The sequence below is a fragment of the Gavialis gangeticus genome, unplaced genomic scaffold (genome assembly GCF_001723915.1).
Source record: "Gavialis gangeticus isolate Ggan-Ray unplaced genomic scaffold, GavGan_comp1, whole genome shotgun sequence".
NCBI classification, from domain to species: Eukaryota; Metazoa; Chordata; order Crocodylia; family Gavialidae; genus Gavialis; species Gavialis gangeticus.
Window position 1 is genome coordinate 195792688 of NW_017728992.1, and position 9725 is coordinate 195802412.

The 9725-nt window shown below is 38.7% G+C and overlaps 1 long non-coding RNA gene across 1 annotated transcript; it reads left to right on the forward strand.

The window, feature by feature from the left end:
- Window positions 1–241: 241 nt before the first annotated feature.
- LOC109299943 lies at window positions 242–5318 on the forward strand. The gene is made up of 3 exons (XR_002098066.1): window positions 242–251; window positions 4699–4705; window positions 5214–5318. It is a non-coding gene; the product is annotated as an uncharacterized LOC109299943 (long non-coding RNA).
- The last annotated feature ends 4407 nt before the right edge of the window (window positions 5319–9725 follow it).

A 9725-nucleotide genomic window follows, 5' to 3' on the forward strand; every position in this document is an offset into this window, starting at 1 on the left:
GTCCTACTGGAAAGGCCAAACTTCTTGGCAATTTTATGGCCACCAGCAACTACAAATACACATTGGCTTTATTGTAATAAATGCCCTTGTAATGACCACAACTGTGTGTCAAACTTTATTAAAACTGCCAACATTATGTTATACATTATTTTATATCTTTGATAGTATTTAAATATTTCCATATTCCCCCATAATTTAATCGGAATGGGTGAAGATACAAATTTTACAGTATTTTTCCAAATAAATTAGTTGTGAATGGTGTTGTTTTTCCACCTTCATCCAGGTCTAAAATTGCTGACTACCCTATTGTTAATAACCTGGAGGAGACCTTCCTGGAAAGCCTCTGCTGACAGTCAGAAAACATTACAAATTTGTACTGAGGTTTCTTCCCTTTTACCCTGCAGTTCAGGTTACAAGGAAAGTAGCTGATTTGAGACAAAGCAGAAAACAGGCTGGGAGTAAGAGAGAGCTTCAGAAAAGGTAAATGTGCATCATTCGACTCTGCCAACAGATCCCAGAAGGTTATGGGGTGTTGTTAATACTGCTAGAGGCTGCATGACTTTCCTTTGGCTTCCTGTGGCTGGGAACCCTCCCATAAGGGATTTTTGGGCTTCAGTAATTGCAAGTGCATAGTTTCAGCTGCTAGACTGCCGAGGAATAGGTAAGGAAAAATAACGAGCCCCAGGGCACAAACAGAATCATGGAAGATTAGGGTTGAAAGGGACCACAGGAGGTCACCGAGTTCAACCCTTGCTCACAGCAGGACCATCTCCAACTACATCATCCCAGCCAGGGCTCTGTCTACCTGGGCCTTAAAACCCTTTAAGGATGGGATTCCACAACCTCCTTGGGTAACCTTCTACTGCGAAAATTTCCTAATATCTAACCTAAATTTCCCTTGCTACAACTTGAGACCATTGTTCCTTGTTCTGTCATCTGCCACCACTGAGAACAGTCCAGCTCCGTCGCCTTTGGAGCCTCCCTTTGGGTACTTAAAGGCTGCTATTGAGTCCTCCCTCTCTTCTCTTCTCCAGACTAAATAAGCCCAGTTCCCTCAGACTCTCCTTAGATCTCATGTTCCCCAACTCTCCTAACCATTTTCGTTGCCCTCCACTGGACTCTCTCCAATTTGTCCACAACCTTTCTGTAGTGGGGGGGCCCGAAACTGGATGCTGATCTTACTCATCAGAACTGCTGGGGCTTTGGGATCTACAGAGGACAGAAACCTTTTCTCTTGCCATGGGGAGAGACAGACCCCTCCCAAATCAGAGAAAAGCTGCAGAGATAATGTGTGATGACCTTTTAGAACTACTCTCCCCTAGGAATTCCTGGAGGTTCAAACCAGGTCAAGATAGACATGAGGAACATTTTTTCTCTTAGGTAAATTATAGCATTATTATGAGATCAAACAATATAGTGACATACTGGGGTCACTGGTATTTTGGAGGCAAAATTATACTGGTACAAGACTGAAGTAACACAAATCATTTTTAATGGATTTAATCTATATTCTAACCCATGTAACAGAAGAATCTCACCCTTAAAAATAATTACTAAGGAATCCGTAGTCATATGTAATTATTGAACACTTCTCCCATGTGTTTTTCAGTCATTCTGTGTTTCTCAGGCTTATTAGACAAGAAAAACTGAAGTGCACTTTCTCCCTTCTCCTGCACAGTTAAACATTTAAAAGCTGTTTTCTATTTCCATCAAGTACTGATCCTTCTCAGTGTTATCCCTACCCACTCCCCTCGCAAAAGGAAATCCAGAGCATGTTATAGCCAGGGATTGTACAAAGTCATTGCACAGAATATTGCAAAGGCTTTCTGCTCTGTTCTGTTTCTTTAAATCCTGTCATTCCTCAAGACATCCAAGATTAGATTATTTTTTTACCTCTTTCTATTTTGCCGTGGATGTCAACTTGGTCTCCTTAGTGGTGCAATACATTTAATTTAGTTAAGCAAATTTAGTTTCGAGAAGTGATTTTGCTATTCCTGTCAGTGCACTGAGCCTCATATTACTTCACTGACTGCAGAAATGGTCCTGAAAATTTAATCTGGATGTATGGACTGTAGACGAATTTAGAGCACGGGCAGATCCTAATGTTAATGCTGAACATGAGCTATCAATCATTTCTGGGAGCACTTGCCAACAAGATGAAATGGACAGATGTCTTATTTTGGTAACTCTTTCTTTCCTTTTGAATACAAGAATTACTTCTATCCAGGAGACATATTTCTTTTCCAAAAGGTGTCAACTCTAATTACAGAGACTTATATGAGAAAATGACTGGCCTTCGCTATATTCTCTTTAGTATGCCTAGTTCATGTGTCCCCTCTCCACTAGATGGAAATAATACAGTATTCTTGGTTGGAATTTGTAACTGCAGTGACTTAAAGCTCAGAATTTCTGTTTTGTGGGAAACTTCAACATTTTGACATTTATTTTCATTTTGAGTTGGAGGAAATGAGAACTTATCCAAGTGACAGACTTTTTCATAACACCACAAATAAGAGAAACCTTGACCTGCAAAACAAGATATTTCAGTCAGTACTATCAGCCCTTAATGATTTTAAAACACCAATTAAAATAGAAATAGATAATTTGACTTTTCTTTCCTGTCTTGTGCCTTTGTGACAAGGTATTTAGCAGAACTCAGATTCATTTGAACCTGAAAGAGCCAAGCCAAAAGCACTTGGCCTCAGACTTGCAACCTCTGGGCTGCCAAACATACACTGCAGCACCCACACCATCTCTGCCCCGAATAATTTGACTATTATATTATTGTGACGTTCAGCCTTAATACAATAGTCCGTACTATTACTTCTACTGATAGGTCCTGAAATAATGTAAAAATAATAAATAAGGGAACGAGAAAGGAAACAAAATTTAAGACAAATATTACAAACTTAATTTTCAAAATGCTCTGAAATGAAAGCTTTCCAAAGAGGGAAACAATGAACGTCTTCAAAAATTTTCCCTGGGGAAGTTCTCTTTGAAATTGATGCAGTTTCATGACAATCTTAAGTTTACTTGAAACAGCTTTTTCTGATGAAAAACAGTTGAAAGTTTTTTAACCTGCATTTCTTGTGGTTAAGTGTAGCCTGATCATGCTGACTGATCTTATTGCAGGCTTGTGAATGAATGGAGGTGTTCTGATACACATACATGTTCTAGTAGATGAAAAAGGCATCTTCTCAGGCCTATAAATCTTGTAATCTTAATACCAATTTTATTCTTACATGCATTAACAAGCAGCTACTATTGTCAGCAACAGGAACAATTTGTTTAGCAGGGAGCTGTAGCCTTTAGCTTAAAATGTGGCTATTCACATAAATCTTTGAATTGAGAAATGACACAAATTTGCTGTAACTGTGGGGGGGACATGTAGAAAATTATAGCAATGTTCACTTCCATATTTAATAGTGAAACTCCTGCCATCCCTTGAATGTCAGTAGGGAAAATGGCCTTGAAAATTAAACAAGATGCAAGGAGTTTGGGGGGTGATATATTTTATTGGACCAACTGCATGGTTGGGATAAAGTTAGATAAGCTTTTGAATGCAAAGTGTTCATCAGGCCTCAGGAGCAAGCACAATGATTGTTAAGAACAGTGGGTAGAGCTATGAAATTGGAGAGGGGAGACATTCCCAGGGAATGAAAAGCAAAGAAGCTTGATTACTAGATCAAGACCTATCAAAAAGGAGGGGGGTCATTATCACCTGTAATGTGTATGAAGAATTTCAGGAATCAGATTACAGTGTGTCATATAATCAATATTGGTGTTCAGTCCTTGGTTTCTAGACTCCAGGCACTTTATCATTTTTTGTTCCCAAACTCACCTTTTAAAGGTGTTTGGTAGACTTCCCTTGAGAATGAGGATAGTTAAGGGCAGAAAGGGAGTGGCTGTTCTATGAAAAATATGCTCCTGCTGACATACGTGTGCATCTGATAACACCAGCACAGTCTCCCTATGCATGAAGAAGGGTGTTTGTGCCTGAAAGCTTGCAAAAAACATTTTTCAAACAATTTAGTTGGTGTAATGAAAGATATCACATCTATCCTAAGAACTTTGCCTGCCTATGTCCTTAGACCAACACAGCTAAAACCAGCAACTCTGTCTCTGTCCTTTATATTTTTTCTAAGAGAGTTTATTTTTGTGTGTAGTTGCTGTTTAGTTCAACCAAAATAGTTTCCTTGAGGGCATCTGTTGCACTGGATCAGATAAATCACATTTTAGGAAAGGCATATGTAGGATCCATGGATTCTGGTGGGTACATTGTGGGGGTGTTGATTGTGGAGATGTGTTGACAAGCTAAGCATCTTTTGCAGCGACAACAAGGCTGTCCCATTTGATGTTTATTGAGCTGTGGGAAGTTATACTATTGTCTTCCCTCATGTCTTGTAACAATGAGTTCCACATGTACATCCTTCTATTTGTTTGAACCTGCTGCTTGCTAATTCCATTACGTGCTCCCTAATTCTTATTTCATGAAATACAATAAAGACTGGTAATAGTTACCTATTCATTTTATCACTCTGTTCATGATTTCATAGACTCTTTCTCATATCCCTTCCCCAGTCATTTCTTTTCCAAACTTAAGAATCTTGAAGTGGAAAATCTGTTGTCCAGTACATGCCTAAATGACACTTACCTAGCTCTATAAATGTTGTTTTTTTGTCACCTGCATACAGGTAGTTGTTCTGTTTCTCTCTATCACCCATACAGAGTGCATGTATACTGAGCGTCCATATACCTACTGACATCCTGCTATCTCCTTATCTTGACACATTAGTTGTTTGAGGCTTTGTCCTGTGCATGTTTCTAGAATGAATGCTCTTCCAAGTGAGCAAAAACTGCCTATGTGAGAGTGGTGTGATTTTCAGAGTCAGTGTATCATCAGGGCCACAACAAACCACTCTACAAAACAGAAAAGTTGGGGACTTTAGCTTTCTAACTGTATATTAGTAATTCCTCCCAGTACTGGCAGTTATAATATCATGACTTAGACTTGCAAGGTTCTCTGGGTAGATGTGATATCTTTTATTAGATCAGCTAAATAGTTGGAAAAATATTCTTTGCAACCTTTTGGGCACAAACACCCCTTCTTCAGGCATAGGGAGACTCTGTTGGTGTTGTGTGTTCTCTAAGCTTTAAACAACCAATGTGTCAAGGTAAAGAGATAGCCAGATGCCAAAGACTGATTAACTTAGACCTTGTCTTTGGAGAACACACAACACCAGCAGTCTCCCTATGCCTGAGGAAAGGTGTTTGTGCCCAAAAGCTTGCAAAGAACATTTTTTCCAACTATTTAGTTGGTCCAATAAAATATATCACATCCACCCAAAGAACCTTGATTACCTATGGCCTTAGACCAACACAGCTACAATCAACACCCCATGACTTAAACTTACTTCTGGTCTTTGGCTGTGGTAAAAAGTAAGTTACCATCCAAAAGCAGAAGATCTTTCAAAATATGAAGAATGTTGGGCTGTTCTGCACCTGAATCATCATACAGGCAGCAGTACCATGAAAACGTGACTACATGGAGAAGCTACTCTGGAATAAGGCAGGCTGTGAATTTAAAATGCTATAACTGTTCAAGCATAACAACTCTATTGTGAAATAGGAACCTCTATTCAGGCAGCTACTGATGAATTTAAGGAGAGAGAAAAGGAAATAAATGATATTGATTAAATTGCATGCACAAAAAAAAATATCTGGTAATCTTTTTCAGACCTATTGCTTAACTGCATAATCACCTGTAAAATGACTAGGGCCCCAAGATTTGGTCCAATATATTTATTTCTGCCATATATGCATCTATGCTGTTGCTATTATATTTTTTCATGCTTATTTCCAGTTATCCATATGTGCTTGCCAGTGTTGGGCAATTAAACAGTGTTCATGCACCAGAAGTATAGCACTCCATTGCCATGGGCCAGAATTTTATCCCCAGTAAATCACCCAGTAAATTCTGTCTAGTATGTTTTATGTTCTATTTTAAACATGAATCAATACAAATATAATTTAAACATAATGGCAGTTTAAAAAAAGAAAACCTGATTTTGTGAGAGTTTTGTTGTGATGATTGGGATTAGGTATCTGTTACACAACCTAAAAAGCATAAGTAAGAATGGAGGACTGCAAATGTAACAAAAAGGCTTACAGATGCAAGCTGAAAATTGAAACTGCAGTTCCTGACAATCTTTTGAACAGTAGGCCTTTTTTAGAACAATTTGTGAGGGAAAGGACAGGAGGTCAAGCAACAAAGCACAGGTTTCTGTTACAGGGGTGGCAACTGAAAAGTAAAGGTACCACACTGCAATGCAAATTCTGGACAAATTTGCAGACACTGCAAATCCTTCACTGTGGGCTCCACAGGAAAGTTGTACTTTTCAGCTCTTTTTATTGTGTTTGTGAAAGAAGGAGCAATTGGATACAGTACATTTCAGTACTTAAGACTATATCATTTTTAATGTTTTCCTTATTTTATGCTCCTGATTCAGCAGGATACTTAATTCTAGGCCTAACCTGAAGGACATGAGTAGTACCTTGGAAATCAATAGAATATGCTTAAAATAAGGCTCGTGTTAACCTCCTTTACTAAGTGTTTGTATACAGCTGCACAGGTCAAATAGGATTTGAGCCTCCTGCATATATTTATACAGCATGGCATGTAATGGCCACATCTGCAGCTTGTGTGTTGCTCTAGTTACACTCATTTCAAGCCAGCTGTGCCAATTTACACCAGCTGTGAATATGACTCGCTGTATACTTCACATATATATAGTATTTTAAGTGTTATTCTATTGAACAAATCTGTCTTCTCAAATGAATCAATGTCACCCTGGATAATGCAATAGCAGGAAGTTTCCAATATGACAGTCTGCAAGAAAGGTGATAACAGTAGCTTTTGAATGATCTGAATTAAAGTTTTAAACAATTACTTCATTAATAAGAAAATGCAGACTTCTGGTTACTTGTGTTTGTATGCTGCCCATATCATGTGGTGTAGGAACATGTCACAACTTTAAAAGCACAAACTTTTCCCAAAATATATATTGAACAGCCTAAAAAATCCCCATCCCCATAGAGGCCTTTGTCCCTACTCCTCCCCAGATCATTTATAGATTTAACAGTTCAAGTCAACATCTTACATTTCCTCTGAAGAATCATTTGGAAGCCAGTGCAGAGTATTCAGCACACATACTCTGTGCAGAGTGGAAATGGGAGACACCCATACTCTACTGGACTGGAGCTAGAGACCTGGGCTCTATTCCTAGCTCTCACACCTGCCTGTGTGATGGGTGACCTTGTGTAAGTCACTACTCCTCTCTGTGGCTCATTCTTCATAACTATACAATGAGGATAATGATGCAGCCTACTTTGTAAAGTGCATTCAAATCTACTAAACTAGAGAGCTTCATCACCCTCTGAAACCTGTACCAGCTCTGCTTTCAGAACTTGCAAGTGGAGAAAAGTCAAGATGCATGAGGTTTTCTTCTACTTCACAATTCTGAATTACCCCCAAATCCATCACAAAATTGGGGGAGTGGAGTGGAACTGGCCCAGAAAGCCGTTATCTTTTCTTGTAGGTATTCCCAGTAGTGCAACTAAGGGTGGGTGACTTCTGGGCACTCAAATAAAAGGGGACATGGAATGGAGGCCAGGGGGTTAAGGCTCTGACCACATACCTCAGAGAAGAAGATGTATGCTGCTGGCAGGGAGGTATTGCTGTTAATTCCTCCTAAATTAGTTCTTATGGACCCAAAAGTAAGCTCAGAGTTTGGAGGATTCTGCAAAAGATCTGGAATTACGCATGCCTTTGAGAGTCAAATTTCTCTGCCTTTGAATGCATGGTGCCCAACCAATACCCAAGCTCATATGAGTATATAATTTCTTAAACACAACAAACAAAGCCATTGTATGCAAAAATAAATTAGTCATGCTTAAACAAATAGAATTAAAAGCTACAAAAAAAATCCCACGCTATAACAAACAATTGCGCATTTAGGAAGGAACTCATGCAAGCTGCACTATGAAATATGGGTACTGTAACAATTTAAATCTCTCTAGGTGCACTCTGAGTTGATAATCTGTTCTAGCAAGAGACATGCATTCATCTCCTTCATCCACTTTGACACTGAAAGCACAGATTATTTTGTTCAGTGCCTCATTATACCTGTTCTAGCTATGGATAATGCTTGTCCCCTAAGTTTTTTTCTGATAGCTGTTTATAGTATGATTCTGTTCTGAAAAGTGACTGTGCAGATGGCATCATGGGGTTTCAGGTGTATTTCATATCAACAATTTCCATACCAAATGTGCTCCATTTAAATGTTTTTCCCCTGAACTGCCAGCCTTGCAAACTCAAACTCTCAGTCAGGATGTGTTCTTTCCCTTTTCTGCATCACGAGCAGTAATAAAGGTTCAGTAAGGCAAGAACTGGTGTCATTTCTATCTGTGCAATTGCACTTCAGATTATGCCCCACCTGTGCATCCCTATTATCTTCAAATTATGCTCATTGACATCAATAAAACCCCATTATCAACAAAACACAGCTTGCCCAGCTGTAATTAAGAGGCTAAGCAGAAGACAATCTAGTTGCACAGGTGTCACAGAGGGGATAACTTGTCTTGCAGAACCTTTATTAGTAGCCATGAAACATAAGCAGGAAAAAGGAAACTTGATTGTCAGAATCCAAGCTGAACTTATAAGACTGTCTGTTAAAGGGGAAAAAAACAAAGAAACATCTTTTTATAGGTAACTGAGCACTTTTGACTTGAAGCCACAGAAACACAATAAATATGGAATCAGATATTATTAGCTTTTATAATAACTGTTGAGAAAAAAATACATTTTACTGTATCTTCTCTATTTAAAATGCAAACAACTGGAATAAATAAGCTGATTGCACCTAGAGATTCTAACATATAGAAACTTTGGTCAAAAATTGAGTTTTTCATTCTTAAGCCACTTGCCAGGGGTGACTGAGGCACCACACTGCTATGAAGGTACACATTATTCATTTATTTTATAGTGCTGAAAATTTAAATAATGTCAAATTCCATTTAGTTTTGGTACAAATTTAACTTATTCATATAGCAACTCTACATTTTCCTGCACCAATTTTACATTATACTTGGCCTGACCTATGAAAAAATACCCTGTGTAACTACCAAGTAAAACAGCACATACATAGAAAATTATTTTAGGTCTTGCAGGATTAATCATTTTATGTTCCAAAATACTCAGCTGAGTCTTTCAGTTGGTTAATTTGCCCTAACCACATTCAAAGAGCACCTAAAAGTCTCAATGAAAAGAAGCCATTGTTGTTTCCTCTTTGTTGTTGAAGAAAACATTGGTATTTCCTCACCAAAGGGATCCATTGTCTTAATTGTCAGGCCCAATCCAATAAAGTATTTATAAGCCTAAAAAACAGGTGTTATGATGCCTGATTTTTAGATATCTAGTGCTGGAAATTTAATCCAAAAGCCTAGGTTAGATGCTTCTGCTCCCTATGCAATACATGGAGAGAACAAGGTGTTTCAAAGGGGATACAAAATAGCAGAGCCAGCCTTAGGGATGGGTGAAGTGGGCATTTGCCCAATATGCCATATTCAGTGGGGTGCCATATGCACACGCACAGGTAAGCTGCCCCTGCTTACAGCAGCACCCCCTTCCCCCCACTTTCAGCTGCTGCTCAGGAGGAGCTGGGCTG